The sequence below is a fragment of the Aegilops tauschii genome, chromosome 2 (assembly GCF_002575655.3).
Source record: "Aegilops tauschii subsp. strangulata cultivar AL8/78 chromosome 2, Aet v6.0, whole genome shotgun sequence".
NCBI classification, from domain to species: domain Eukaryota; kingdom Viridiplantae; phylum Streptophyta; class Magnoliopsida; order Poales; family Poaceae; genus Aegilops; species Aegilops tauschii.
In genome coordinates, this window is record NC_053036.3 from 116,709,197 (window position 1) to 116,725,999 (window position 16,803).

Below are 16,803 nucleotides of genomic sequence, written 5' to 3' on the forward strand. Positions count from 1 at the left end.
TTAGTGTGCCTTTTTCCGGACTTCCAGGCGCGTAAATCAGGAATTAGAGCGAAGGAAGAATCAAGGCCTACCGATTGATGCGATTTGGTTTGCTTTAAAGATGCTATAATTTGAGAGGTCCAGGGATGTTTTAATTAATTAGGTTGATGCCTGCAGGTACTGGTGGTCAATTGATTCTGGAGGTGCGTGCTTAATTTGGAACCTCGAGAACATGGAGATCTCTTGATTCCTGATTAATTTGCACGTGTGACGGTGTGAGAGAGACAGATGCTAAAGAATCACTGGTAAAAAGCAACACCAATTCTTCACACATGACAGTATATGTCCATAAGTATTAAGAGTATAGTCGTGTAGATACCCACTACGTACCCAGGTTCCAGGGGAACGTATTGGCTGAGCTCTGCGTGTCTGTTCTCTATTGCACTTTTTGTTCTTCATCGTCTAGTAGTCGACACGATACATGCTTTGGTTAATGCAATATTCTCTCACTTGATTTACTTGGAGATTCCACGTTGTATAAATCAATATACACAGATTTATATGTGTGGCCACTGGCCAGGCAGCTCTACCTCTCCAAAGGTTAGACCAGAATAGGGTTGCATCCTAGAACACGTACGTACTCCCTGGTGAAAAAATATTCTTGCGAAACTCATGGTATTTTGTATACATTTTCTTGTTCCAGTCGTGTGCAGCTTAGCCTTGTGTAAAGAAAAAAAACAAGTTTGATCCTTAAAATTTTTCTTTTGTAGGGCATCGCCTTTTTCTGGCTGACGCAGATTTGTCGTTTTATCTGCTCCAAGTAGAAAGGAAATCATAAAAATTTACAAACACACATTAGACATGGACATTTATATATCACAATGTTGTTGGTGATCATACATGTTTTTATCACAATTTGGAACATTCTAAATGTTTCTTTTCGGGAAAAACATTTTATATTTTATGAAAATTTGAACTGATACGGACTGGCTGGCCGGGCACTCAGGACAAGTCGCATTTTTTTTTGTGAAGTCAGGACAAGCCGCGTTGTGTCCTGTCTTAAACATGTGTACGCAACTAGACCGAGATAATACTAAAAGAGATGCAAAACCTAACCAGAAGTTGCTACGATAAATTAAGAAGAGAGTGCCAAACCATGCATGCATAATTTGACTTAATAAGCAGAATATTGTACGTTTTAGTCTTACTGTTATTTTCAATAATTTCAGTAGTTCACCCGCAAAAAATAAAATACAAGGCCACTAACAGTAATCGAGGCAAAAATTAATGATGTTTCCTCGTGCTACGAACTTGTTTAATACTTGCATGCATGTAGTCATAATGACACTGTGCTACTTCCTTCCCATTCCTTCTTTGCATGCATGCAGGGGTATTAATGATCCCGGTTAACGAAAAGAATAATTGACTTGCAAATCATTCATTAAATTTTACCTTGGTACCTGTAATTTGAGTTTGTGGCCTTGTATAAGGGAATGGAGGGTACTTGATTTTTGGGGATTAGGTCTAGTCAGTAGTTGCGTGAATGCCTACTTGTTGCCTAGTCCTCGTAGATCTCCTTTTCGTTCTTGACTTTTGCAGCAGGCCATAGAAAAGACTAATTCCTTGAAGACGGTAGTGCACGCAAGTTGATGGTTCCAAGTGACAAAACAAGGCGCTTTAACTACAGAGACAGGCCACTTGTTGGAACTGCAAGGACATGAGCATCGATCACTCACTCATGCATGCATTGTTCGAGAAAAAAGGGACGCACGAGCATCACCAGTAGCTACTCCTCCGTTTTGTGCTCGCGCATGCTGGCCTGAAGATTCGTGTCTCGCAGTCGCAGAAACACAAGTACTGCCGACTCATGGTGGCCTCTCCAATTGTCTGTCCATTTGCAAGGATACGAAGTTTGGAATATATAGCTAGCTGGCACTACAGTCCCTCAGTACATCGTATGATGTGTGACGTCTGTGCACTGCATGCACATACATACATATATGCACTGCATTAATGTGAAACTTCTCGTCGATTGCTCTACGTGCAGAAATATCTACATGACGCATGTACGATTTCTCTTTTGGAGTACCGGAGCAAGCACGATCAAATATGATCAAGATTTTGCGAGCTACACACACGTACTGATGCGCTCGCGTCTGTCTCTCGTAAACTCAAGAAGAATATGCTTAGCAATTGGGTTTATGGCATAGCATGTATCTTGTAATCTCATCATAGTTTCTCCGGACGCCTCACCAAATCTATTTCCAGCTAGCCATATTCTATTTCCACGCGACGTTACGTGCCCTACTTACCATCCAAGTATATCTCGCCAAAGTGCGCCATCCTTAGCAATCTGAGTATCTAGCAAGCTTGCTAACTGTGTGGAGCTTTTTCGTCACCTTTTAAAACTAGCATGCAATGTACGTACGATTAATTCCCACATTTGACACGTTGTTTGATAAAAAAAAAGATTCTCACAGAAGTCGCCTACACAAGGATTTAGGAACCTATAGTTATACTGGCTAGCTCTTCAAATCCTAATCATAAGATATTAGGATCCGATCGCAAACGGGCCAAAAGTGGATTTTCATTAGTGAGTGCCATGGAAATGCCCCAACATCATTGTTGTCCACGGAAGGATGAAAAGGAAGCAAAAAGGCAAGATGTCCGTTCGATCTACCATAGCTATCGAACAATGCAGATTTGTTTCTAAATATGCAACGCATGCTGAAGCCATTTGCCTCCCTCTTTTTTAAAGCCGGCCCAGCAAAAAGTTGCACCTAGCATTTACAAAAAAAAAGTTGATCAACAGCAGCCTAGGCATGTGAGAAATCGGGCAGAAGTCAGTTTTGATGGGTGGCATTATTTCTTTTGAGCAATCAGATCATATGGCCACTTTTGGGTGGCTTTTCTTTTCAGCATTACATGTCACTTTGCTAAGGTTTGAAACAGACTAAAAGTTGTTAGAATTTTAGATGGGCCCGTGAGCATAGCTTTGTCCATACGCACAGACATTAAAACACATTCCAGTTTCATGATCAAATCGGCTAGACATATATATACTTAGTGATCTTCCTTACAAGAATTAGTTAAGTCAGTGCTGCCAAATTAGATGTCACATACAATATCACAGCGTATAAGTCTGCATCACAAAGGCGCCAAAAAAGTACGTGGTGTGGTATTCTATATAAGCACGTCTCGGCATATACATTGCATGATGCAGCTGGAATCCATGGATTTGCCGGAACCAAATCAAATCTACCTGATCACTTGGTATTTTAATCAGCGAGAGCGTATGGAACAAAAGAAGCTAGATATCGCAATCCAGATCGACAGAGTTGATTAAGCAAACACTCGCTTGTGACACGTAAGTTAGTGCTGTCTCGGAGAAATTTATGCCGAACTGTCATGTCCATGTTTTTGGGTGTCTGTCATGTCCATGTTTCATTCGTAAAAGCGTATCCATGTAGCTAGAAAGATATAGCTAGCTTGCATGAACCGAAATCTGTGTGCTAGCTAGTTGCATCAACTAATCACCATGTTAATTTATTCGTTGGATTTATCCTAGCTACCGGCCGAAACAACAAAATCACACATATATCTGACCTTTGGATTTGCAAGCTAGGCAGAAACACTACAATACCTGCCGGCCGGCCGGCCCCGTGATACATGCATGCAGACTGATCTGTGGCAATGTGCACGAACGACATTTTATGCACGGAAATTTAAACCCTAGAGTCCAGAGACGCAATTAATCATGCAGTCGACCTGACTTTGGCCAAACTAATTGCCGGCTAAATTAACGATCCCGTCTTTCCGTATCACGCCCAATCATCAAATCCAGTCACCACCTATTAAGCTTTTGCTTTTGCTTGGCAGCTAGCTAGATGCATATGTACATTTGCTCTCTTCGATCGATCTTCAGTTGCTTTTGCCACAGTACTGCATGTAACCGGACAGGCAGCACTACTACACCAGCGAATCGGGCCCGATGCATGCACCTTTGACACCTATGATTTTATATAAGCCATAGCATATTGTGTATTTTCAACAGCAACAACCACAGATCAGTTGCAACCAGAAAATCGAAAGTGACATTTCCGAGAGGTACGTACGGCGCCGACGTGTGAAACCGGCAAATCACGGCCAAGAGGCAAACCTAACTACTTACAAAAGGGACTAATTGATTGATTAAAATGGGCTAAACCCAGATGGTCTCGGCGCTTAGCAAATGTACTGGCTCTGATGGAGGAAGCTTCCACGTACGCGTCTTACGCCAACAAAACGCCATTTATGTACGCGTACGTACGTGCTTAACCAAAGCAAATACTGCGAAGCAACCGAGAGACGTCGACCGAGCGATCGATGTAACGTAACGAGGCGATGAGGCAGCAGTCAAGTGGCTGGATGTTTTTAAGTAATGGCTGACACGTATGACTGACTATGAATCCACTGTGCCCTTGGGGCTCTTTCTCTTTGTCCTTGTCTCCACCGATCCCCTTGAAAAAGCCCTTGTCCTGGCACTGACATGTACTTGACCAGGCACGTAAGTACATATACATACACACATGGTTTTCCCCTCCTTGTTAGCTCAGTTTTGCACCAATGCATGCATGTGCTTGGACGCTTGGTAGACCGCCAAGGTTAGCTTGTTAAAAAAGTTAAATGAATCAGTAACAAATTGTGCATAAATTTTCGTTGAGCACGTACAGAAACGTAGTGTGCTGTGTGCATGCAAGTCGCCGGAAGCGGCATCCACGCATGGAGCAACGCGCAGACTGCAGCGACGAGCATGCAATGAGTATGCACTGTGAACCGGAGACCCATTTTTTTTTGGACGAAAAGCGTACGACCTTAATTGCGTAGTTTAGTCTTCACAAGGTAATTAATTATGCTTCATCACGCTACATACGTCGTCGGATAATATATCTGATACGTGCATGCTGGACGTAGTTGCACCTTGCTGTTGCTTCCTAACTTGTTTAGAATAATAAACAATATCAATTCATTTGTCCGTGGTGATTCCAATTCAAAAGTCCACGTAAGAAACGCTATATTTTACAGTACCGCATGGTTCATGCGGATGTATCCTGCTTCTGTTCTCGCGGAGGCATCTAAAGCTCCAAGAATGTCGACATGCAGTTCTTTTCTTCTATTTCCTCCGTTCCTAAATATAAGTCTTTCTAGAGGTTACACTATGGACTATATACAAAGTAAAATGAGTGAACCTACACTCTAAAATATGTCTATATACATCCGTATGTAGTTTGTAGTGAAATCTCTATAAAGACTTATATTTAGGAACGGAGGGAGTACAAGGAAATGTCGTCATGCAGATCAGCCTTTTACCTTTACCAAACGCATTGCCTGGCCCCGGCCACAATGCCACATCACATGCAAGTAGATGAGTACTGACTGCATGTTTCGCGCGCACGTTTGTACTTACACTCTCTGTCCTGGTTAATTTACACGGGCAGCGTGCTAAATGCATGGCCGGGCTGTTTTTTTTTTTTTGAAAACCCACCCATATATTAATCAGAGAAACCAAGATTCTTACAATCATTCATTACAAAGGTAGCCATGCAGGCCGAAACACTATTACATAAGACACCATCGGCCCTGGTATTAAAGCAAAATTTAGCAATCTCATGCGCGACCCTATTAGCCTGCCTGTCAATCTTCAACCTTGAAATCCTTAATGAGCCGGTAAAGACCAATGGAGAAGCCGGTAAAGTACACCTTGTGCAACTAACCTCCTCGCACATAATTTCCGTTGCTTTGCTGCTCTTGTCTATACAAAAGAAAATCTCCGATGTTATGAAACTATATTTGCTCTTGCTGTTTTTTTCTTAAGAAGAAAAAGAAAAGGTGGTGACGATTATATGGCGCACGCGTTGCTGTCAGGTACTCACGTGTCAGCTACCGCCCCACCGAGCGAGTCCACAGACCAACTCCCTCCACATCCTTGTCTCTTCCATCCCCTCTTAAATGCCACGTTTTAGGTTCTGCGCCACTTAATGCGACGGTTAAAAACCGTTGAGATCGGCCTAGGGCAGGCAGTGGCAGCCATGGACATGCAGGGACAGTGCTACAGTCTACACTCTACAGTCTACAGATCAGTCCCAGTCTGTGGGCAACGACAGCAGCTGCGTCGTCCGGTATGCCGCCTAGGCTAGCCTAGCATATGCCCCACGCGGACCCAGCCCCGCCGCCCTCACACGCCTCCACGTCGGGATGCCTCCACTGCCAGTAGGCACGTGTGAACCTCCACGAGCCTGCTGCTTGCTGCCTCGTCGTGCCGTCCGTTCGAGCCAAGTAGGTGCCCTTTCCACCCGCCGACCGACCGCGACCCCCACCACTGAACTGAAGCTCCAGCGTTTGTGGTCACTAACCAGGGGCATGGGCGCGTGCACTTCGCGTCGCTCCTTCGACGTGTAGCCGTCTCGGCATGGCGCGCGTGTCGTCGTGTCATGCACGCGCGCTTTCGGTTCGTCCTCTCGGCCTATCGTAGACGCGGACGCGCGAGCTCCGCGCCGACCCTAGCATGCGAGATGATCGGCAACCACGCGTACCTAGGTACTACTATCTCTACTCTACTACCGGCGCGCTAGACGCGCACCACAAGCCCATGCATGGGCGCGCGCCCGCGTGCCGCCCGGCTTGCACGCCTCGCCGCTGGCCTCACAACCTGATCGAGGCAAAATACGTACCTACTATTCGTACTAGCTAGCTACTCCCTACGTTCAATAGCACTATCAACCTTGCATGTGGCTCCCTACGTTCGTCCACGCTCCGGGCGGTGGTGCGCGCGTCGTGCACCATGCATATGCATGCATCCATGCATGTGCGCACCTGACACGCAGAGACGTACGTACAATGCATGGTAATTATCGATCCAGCCGGTACTTGCTCTTCTTTTTGACCCGCCCGGCCCATGCATGGACTCCGGTCCTTCTCTGCTGACGGTCTAGGATCCGGGCTACACGAAGGATCGCCTCACATGCATGCGAGCGCGTCCCCCGAGCTCGACCGGGAATGTTTTCCCTTGGACTCGTGCTGAGACATGAGAATATTCGGATGCTTTCGGGTACAGATGCAAGTGCATCAAGTCAATCAACTTGCAAAGCAGAACGTACGACCTTCTTTTGGGATCCCTAAACAATGGGCCCCCGGGCTTGCGCGCCATACAAGTGTCTCGTCGCTCCTGACTTCTCGCCTCGCTTACCGTCGTGTCCTTCCAATGAACTACTCCTTCCTGCGCTGCTCATTATATTACCTCGATCATGCACAAATCAAGAATTGGGTGACACAACGGCCCACGACAAGTGCTCGAGCCATGTCTCCATACATGCATTTTTTTTTACTTTGTATGGAGAACTGCAAGTTTTATGAGAAAGGTGAACTTCTTCTTCCTCAAGAAATTCTGCGTGTTGCTTTTGTCTCTCTCCTCCTTGGCACGGCTGCCTCACAAAGCTGGCTAGCTACCCATGCATGATGTGTCGTCTATGTGAGGACACAGGGAGAAGGGGCACCTCTCTCCTCTATCTCTCCGAACGAGACGGCATTGTTATTGTCGTCATGTTAATTGTCAAGATTCGAGACGTCAAAGACAAATTAGATACGGCAATATGTATCAGTTTTCAAACGTCCGACAGATCAGCAATACGTGCATAGAGAAACAATGCGACGACAGTTGTTGCTTCGGTGAATATACTAATTAAACTTCAAGATCTGGCCGGAGAAGTGAACCCAGTACTTTCCCCGTCACCTACTTGGGGGTTCAATGCATGCGCTACGTACCGACACAACACGTACTCCACTAGTTTGTATTCAGTTCCTGTCATGAGTCATCACGTACGTGTCGACGGTGACGGGTAGCTAGCTAGCTAGCTGTATTGGACGGTGCTGCTCCCCATCGATCTCGAGGCCTCGAGACTCGTTCGGTGTGTGCATTTTGTCAGTGGGTGTGTCCTCTACGCTTCAGAAAGATATCTTTGTCTTCTTTATATATCTAGCTAAGCTAGCTACATGGTAGTATACATGTGTCAGAAGGAAGAGATTGCCAACTGACTAAAGCTACATGGTGCATGGGGAGTTGGGGGTTAAACAAAACTAACAAATTGTAGTATAATGATGTCACGGATTACCTCTCTTGCTGTAGTTTCATTTTCTCTTCTTCTTTCTGAAGACACGAGAGAAGTTTGTCTACATGGCGATGGCTTGTGAGGTTGGCGAACATGCGTACGGCGCCTTTGACCGCCCCGGAGTAGAACAATGTGTGATACTAATAGTTTACGCGTCAAGAGTACATTCAGGACCATGAAGCGTGCATGCATTGTTACTGCCTTGCGCGTGCATGCATACACTGATAGCACGTTCCCTTGCAGCCTAGAATCTTGCCGGCAACCGAGAGGAGGCGCGCAAGCGCAAGGCATGCGCTGTCAAGAATCTTGTAGGCTCACAAGGAATATACACCCACTATTCTCCGTGCTGATTCGATCCAAGTTGACAATAAAAACGCATTGTTTGATCGATGCATACAGCATACCACTTGTAGGCCAAGAAAGAACGAACGCGATATTGGCGTGCAAGCCAGCTGTTCATCAGATCTCTCCGGTGTGTGTCGATCAACGACGACGCATGCATGCATGGATTCACACGATCGTGCAGTTCCTAGTGCTGCCTAGCTGTTCTCATCAATGCATGGGTGTCAGGACCTGTCCCTGCCACCTTGCTCATGATCAACGACAAAGATTTTCTGTTCCAAAGATCCAATTCTGTTACGATACGGTCAGCCGGGTCGGGGTCTTGGCAGCTGTAGATGCATGCATGCACGTATACAGTATGAAACTGACGATCCTCCAAGCTGTGTCTGTTAGTATTACTCCATTCATGTGTGCTTTCGCTGTTTCAGGGGAAGAGAAAGAACGTGTAAGAAGCAAATCAAAAGGTATTGCAAGCAAGCATATGGTCGGATTCATGTGGAGTGAGTCAGTAGACTTGGGCGACTTTAGAGAGTCCTCTCCGAGCGCTGCAATACAAAAGGGTACGTATGGACCTCCCCGGCCCTGTGGCCAACTAGAGGAAATGTCGACATATAAGGCAACTTCACATGCGATTATAATAAAGCACGCCTCCCTGGCTCCGAAGTCTAAAGTTTTGGCATGGCCCCTGGACGTACATGCATATATATGCATTGTGCTGTGTGTGGTTTTCGTGGGAGGCGACGACCCAATTAACTAGTAGTGCAACTTTGACGAGAGAATCTTCGGAACCGATGCCACTTGAATAATGCCTGCGAAATGCTCGTGAAACTTCTACATGTACTCCACCCTATACGTTTAGAAAGTTTGGAGTACCAAAATGCCGACGAATGATGAGTGATTATTTTACATCCGTATAGCCACGAGGTGTGTGTAGAAGTTGAGCAATGCAAGAAATAACTTCTGACTTGCAGGACGTTAAAAACAAAAGAAAAACAAATAGTGCTAATCAAGGTATTCCGTTCTTTATCTTTCCTAGAAGTGACAACACCTGAAGGCCTCCATCATGAGTCACCCTAGCAATGCATGCATGCTTTGATTAACAATAATCATACATGTTATTAGGGGGTGACTGCCACGCATCAGTGACACGGCGCATGCAAGCAGCCCACAGACACAGACGATGTTTCCAGGGGGCGGTAAGCTACCGCTGCAGGTATCGTATCGATCCCTAGAAAGTTTGGAGCACTTGTGTGGCTAGTATTATTCCCACTACTAGACGACCCAAAAGGCACCGTAAGCCATGCAGAAAGTGCTAAGCAAAAACGCTCGCCCGCGCTCGCGTCCAAGATCTCGGCCCGGTACAAAAGAAAAATACAATGGGACGGAAAAGAAAGCATGATTCGTGAGAGGCAGACATTTCAAAGCCGGCCGCTCCTGCAGCAGCAGGCGAGCAAACAAGAAGCTCGCCGCACGGCTGTGGCCGGCCCCCACATGGCGGTCAGGGTCAAGCGATCAAATCAGACCAGTTCAACCAGGCTCTAGCAGTGCCTGGGCCTGGCACCGAGGAACACGTGGCAGGTGGGTCGGGCCCGGCGCGTGCCAGGTGCTTTTATTTTTATTTTTGATCTTTTTTGTTTTGACAACGTGGACTGTTAGGTCGGGGCACATTTGTCGCTCGCGCCCGACCCACCGACCTGTGAGCCCCGCGTACCGCCATGCCGCCGCTTTGATCTCTTTATTTCGGAATCACTATAAATCTCACGTCAAATACTATATAACAATTCATAACGAGTGTTGTTTCTGCAGTCGAGTCTAGAGCACGCACCTTGGCACAAGGAGGCCAGTGCCACATCGATTCTAGGCTCGTTCCATGGATAATGCGGCGCGAGCCAACTTGGGCAGCATGCTTTTAAAGTTTTCATCATGGCAGTATGTAATAGCATGTATTTTGGCGTCTTGGCAAAATAGTGTTAAAAAATGCATTATGATGCTTCTTTTTTAGCTTCATTGTAAATTCTTTCGTATGAATCAAGTTGTTCTTACACTAAATTTTCTAGCAGCTCAAACTTATTATAAATTGATCATCATGGAAAAAATTAATCCTAAGCATGGCAGCTAGCTTTTAAGTTTCCATTGCAAAAATCCGATTCTCAAATAACCATGGCATTTTGTTTTTGTGGTTGCCCTGGCAACAATTTATAAATGTGGCATCCAAACCATCCCATGTTGTATATTCACATGAGAAATGCAGACACTCTTAATTTGCCGTCATTTTTTAACTTATCACATGCAAACGGCATTTTTCATGCGGGAATTAATTCTTTCGCCATCAATTTTATATTTTTAAATAACATGGAAAATTTAATATGCATTTTTTCCAAGGCAATTTCTGCCACTGGGACAACTAGTCGAACAAATGTTTTTTTTTCATATGTGATGAACAAAATAAAAATCATTTGTTTACATACATGAAAATTTTCTTATAAAAACCAAGGCAATTTTTAATATACATCTACCATGAAATTGTTTAGTCATAATTTGTGTTATTTTACATACATTGCAAATTTCTTATAGAAACCATAGCAATTTAATTAAAATATCATGGCAGTTTTTAATATACATTTGTCATGGCAATATCAGTCACAAATTGTGTTATTTTACATACATGGCAAATTTCTAACACAAGTCATGGCGATCATAATAAAAATACCATGGAAAATTTTAATACACATCTGCCATGCTAATTTTGTGTTATTTTACATACATGGCAATTTTAATTAAAATAACATGGCAAATTTTAATATATATCTACCATGGTAAATTTGCGTTATTTTGCATACATGGCAGATTTCTTATACAATTGGCAATTTTAATTAAAATAACATGGAAAATTTTCATATACATATGCCATGGTAAATTTGTGTTATTTGCATCCATGGCAATTTTCTTATACAAAGCATTGCAAATTTAATTAAAATACCATGAAAATTATCATAAACATATTCCATGGTAAAGCTGTATCATTTTACATAGATGGAAAATTTCCTATACAAAGCATGACAAATTTAATTAAAAATATCATGGCAAATTTTAATAAACATCTACCATGATAATTTTGGTCATATTTCGTGTTATTTTACATACATGGCATATTATGTTCAAACACTCCCCTCACTATGATGGCCAACTTATGCCGTTTTGCATTTTTTGGTTTCGAATTTACATGGCATTTTTTTCTTCCAGGTTTATTCTCTCTACATTTTCTTGGCAATTTTACTATGCGTTTTTTTTGGTATTTTGTAATAGAGTTGGATTTTTTTGTATATAATATTTTTGCATTTACTTTTTTGTACACAACCTGGTAATACATGCTACATAGGTCATTGTGGAATTTCTATTTTGGACATTTTGAAAGGTCTTTTATTTCATGTGGAAAGGGAATTATGTTGGGTAGGCGGCCTAGCAAAGGGCCCGCCTAACAAAATCGTCTGTGCGGGGTGGTACGTTCTATGGATCGAAATTGTATGGGGGGGGGTGTTATGTTGGGGAACGTAGCAGAAATTCAAAATTTTCTACGCATCACCAAGATCAATCTATGGAGTATTCTAGCAACGAGGAGAAGGGAAGTGCATCTACATACCCTTGTAGATCGCGATGCGGAAGCGTTGCAAGAACGCGGATGAAGGAGTCGTACTCGTAGCGATTCAGATCGCGGTTGATTCCGATCTAAGCACCGAAGAACGGTGCCTCCGCGTTCAACACACGTGCAGCCCGGTGACGTCTCCCACGCCTTGATCCAGCAAGGAGAGAGGGAGAGGTTGGGGAAGACTCCGTTCAGCAGCAGCACGACGGCGTGGTGGTGGTGGAGGAGCGTGGCAATCCCGCAGGGCTTCGCCAAGCACCGCGGGAGAGGAGGAGGAAGAGGGGTAGGGCTGGGCCATGAGGGAGATGTGTTCTCGTGTGTATGGCAGCCCCAAAACCCCAATATATATAGGGGAGGGGGAGGGCTGCGCCCCCGTCTAGGGTTCCCCCCCCAAAGGGGTGCGGCCAGCCCTAGATAGGGCTTGGGGGGCGGCCAGGGGGGGGAGAGAGGGGGGTGCCCCACTAGATGGGCCTTAGGCCCATCTGAGCCTAGGGTTTCCCCCTTCCCCCCTTCCTGCGCCCTGGGCCTCTTGTGGGGGGGCGCACCAGCCCACCTGGGGCTGGTCCCCTCCCACACTTGGCCCACGCAGCCCTCTGGGGCCGGTGGCCCCACCCGGTGGACCCCCGGGACCCTCCCGGTGGTCCCGGTACATTACCGATAGCACCCGAAACTTTTCCGGTGACCAAAACAGGGCTTCCCATATATAAATCTTTACCTCCGGACCATTCCGGAACTCCTCGTGACGTCCGGGATCTCATCCGGGACTCCGAACAACATTCGGTAACCACGTACATACTTTCCCTATAACCCTAGCGTCATCGAACCTTAAGTGTGTAGACCCTACGGGTTCGGGAACCATGCAGACATGACCGAGACGTTCTCCGGCCAATAACCAACAGCGGGATCTGGATACCCATGTTGGCTCCCACATGTTCCACGATGATCTCATCGGATGAACCACGATGTCGGGGATTCAATCAATCCCGTATTCAATTCCCTTTGTCTATCGGTATGCTACTTGCCCGAGATTCGATCGTCGGTATCCCGATACCTTGTTCAATCTCGTTACCGGCAAGTCTCTTTACTCGTTCCGTAACTCACATCATCCCGTGATCAACTCCTTGGTCACATTGTGCACATAATGATGATGTCCTACCGAGTGGGCCCAGAGATACCTCTCCGTTTACACGGAGTGACAAATCCCAGTCTCGATTCGTGCCAACCCAACAGACACTTTCGGAGATACCTGTAGTGCACCTTTATAGCCACCCAGTTACGTTGTGACGTCTGGTACACCCAAAGCATTCCTACGGTATCCGGGAGTTGCACAATCTCATGGCCTAAGGAACTGATACTTGACATTAGAAAAGCTCTGAGCAAACGAACTACATGATCTTGTGCTAGGCTTAGGATTGGGTCTCGTCCATCACATCATTCTCCTAATGATGTGATCCCATTATCAACGACATCCAATGTCCATGGTCAGGAAACCGTAACCATCTATTGATCAACGAGCTAGTCAACTAGAGGCTTACTAGGGACATGGTGTTGTCTATGTATCCACACATGTATCTGAGTTTCCTATCAATACAATTCTAGCATGGATAATAAACGATTATCGTGAACAAGGAAATATAATAATAACCTATTTATTATTGCCTCTAGGGCATATTTCCAACAGTCTCCCACTTGCACTAGAGTCAATAATCTAGTCCACATCACCATGTGATTAACACTCAATGAGTTCTGGTTTGATCATGTTATGCTTGTGAGAGAGGTTATTAGTCAACGGGTCTGAACCTTTCAGATCCGTGTATGCTTTACGAATATCTATGTCATCTTGTGGATGCTACCACACGCTACTTGGAGCCATTTCAAGTAACTGCTCTACTATACGAATCCGGTCTACTACTCAGAGTCATCCGGATTAGTGTCAAAGTTCGCATCGACGTAACCCTTTACTAAGGATAAGTTCGACCGCTGTCATGTGATCCATTCCCGGATCACTATTGTACCCCTTGACCAACTCATGGCAAGGCACACTACATGTGCGGTACACAGCATAGCATACTATAGAGCCTACGTCTAAAGCATAGGGGACGACCTTCGTCCTTTCTCTATCTTCTGCTGTGGTCAGGTCTTGAGTCTTACTGAATACTCACACCTTGTAACACAGCCAAGAACTCCTTCTTTGCTGATCTATTTTGAACTCTTTCAAAATCATGTCAAGGTGTGCGTTCTTTGAAAGTATCATCAGGCGTCTTGATCTATCTCTATAGATCTTGATGCCCAATATGTAAGCAGCTTTATCCAGGTCTTCCTTTGAAAAACTCCTTTCAAACAACCCTTTATGCTTTCCAGAAATTTTTACATCATTTCGGATCAACAATATGTCATTCACATATACTTATCAGAAATGTTGTAGCGCTCCCACTCACTTTATTGTAAATACAAGTTTCTAACAAACTTTGTATAAACCCAAAAACTTTGATCACTCCATCAAAGCATATATTCTGACTCCGAGATGCTTGCTCTAATCCATGGAAGGATCGCTGGAGCTAGCATACCTTTTAGCATCCTTAGGATCGACAAAACCTTTCTGATTGTATCACATACAACCTTTCCTTACGAAAACTGGTAAGGAAACTTGTTTTGACATCCATCTGCCAGATTTCATAAATGCAGCTAATGCTAACATGATTCCGACGGACTTAAGCATCGCTACGGATGAGAAAATCTCATCGTAGTCAACTCCTTGAACTTGTGGAAATACTCTTTGCCACAAGTCGAGCTTCATAGACGGTAACATTACCGTCCACGTCCGTCTTCTTCTCAAAGATCCATTTATCTCGGATTTCATGGCTTCTAACCATTTGTCGGAATATGGGCCCACCATCGCTTCTCCATAGCTCGTAGGTTCAGTATTGTCCAACAACATGATATCTCAGACAGGATCACGTACCACTCTGAAGTAGCACGCATCCTCGTCGTCCTACGAGGTTTGGTAGTGACTTGATCCGAAGTTTCATGATCACTATCATAAGCTTCCACTTCAATTGGTGTAGGTGCCACAGGAACAACTTCCTGTGCCCTGCTACACACTAGTTGAAGTGACGGTTCAATAACCTTATCAAGTCTCCACCATCCTCCCACTCAATTCTTTCGAGAGAAACTTTTCCTTGAGAAAGGACTCGTTTCTAAAGTCAATTACTTTTTCTTCCAGATCTGAAATAGGAGGTATACCCAACTGTTTTAGGTATTCTATGAAGATGCATTTATCCGCTTTGGGTTCGAGCTTATCAGCCTGAAACTTTTCACATAAGCATCACAGCCCCAAACTTTTAAGAAACGACAACTTAGGTTTCTCTAAACGAATTGCGTGGTGCCCCTTTTAAAGTGAATGCGGTTATCTCTAATGCCTAACCCATAAACGATAGTGGTAATTAGATAAGAGACATCATGGTATGCACCATATCCAATAGGGTGCAGTTATGATGTTCGGACACACCATCACACTGTGGTGTTCCAGGCGGTATTAATTGTGAAACACTTTCCACAATGTCTTAATTGTGTGCCAAACTCGTAACTCAGATATCTCTATGATCATATCATAGACATTTTATCCTCTTGTCACAACGATCTTCAACTTCACTCTGAAATTACTTGAACCTTTCAATAATTCAGACTTGTGTTTCATCAAGTAAATACACTCAACATCTACTCAAATCATCTGTGAAGTAAGAACATAACGATATCCACTGCATGCCTCAGCACTCTTTGGACTGCACACATCAAAATGTATTACTTCCAACAAGTTGCTCTCTTGTTCCATCTTACTGAAAACGAGGCTTTTCAGTCATTTTGCCCATGTGGTATGATTTGCATGTCTCAAGTGATTCAAAACCAAGTGAGTCCAAACGATCCATCTGCATGGAGTTTCTTCATGCATATATACCAATAGACATGGTTCGCATGTCTCAATCTTTTCAAAAACGAGTGAGTCCAAAGATTCATCTACATGAAGCTTCTTCATGCGTTCTATACCAATATGACTCAAATGGCAGTGCCACAAGTATGTGGTACTATTTTATATCTTTTGGCACGAACATGTGTATCACTGCGATCGAGATTCATTTTAGGTGCAAGACCATTGAAGGTATTATTCAAATAAACAGAGTAACTATTATTCACCTTAAATGAATAACCGTATTGCGATAAACATAATCCAATCATGCTCAACGCAAACACCAAATCTCGATGGTAGAGGGAGCATGCGATGCTTGATCACATCAACCTTGGAAACACTTCCAACACGTATCGTCATCTCACCTTTAGCTAGTCTCCATTTATTTCGCAGCTTTTATTTCGAGTTACTAACACTTAGCAACCGAACCGGTATCTAATACCCTGGTGCTGCTAGGAGTACTAGTAAAGTACACATTCATATAATGTATATCCAATATACTTCTGTCGACCTTGCCTGCCTTCTCATCTACCAAGTATCTAGGGTAGTTCCGCTTCAGTGACCGTTCCCCTCATTACAGAAGCACTTAGTCTCGGGTTTGGGTTTAACCTTGGGATTCTTTACTAGAGCAGCAAATGATTTGCTGTTTCATGAAGTATCCCTTTTGCCCTTGCCCTTCTTGAAACTAGTGGTTTTACTAACCATCAACAATTGATGCTCCTATTTGATTT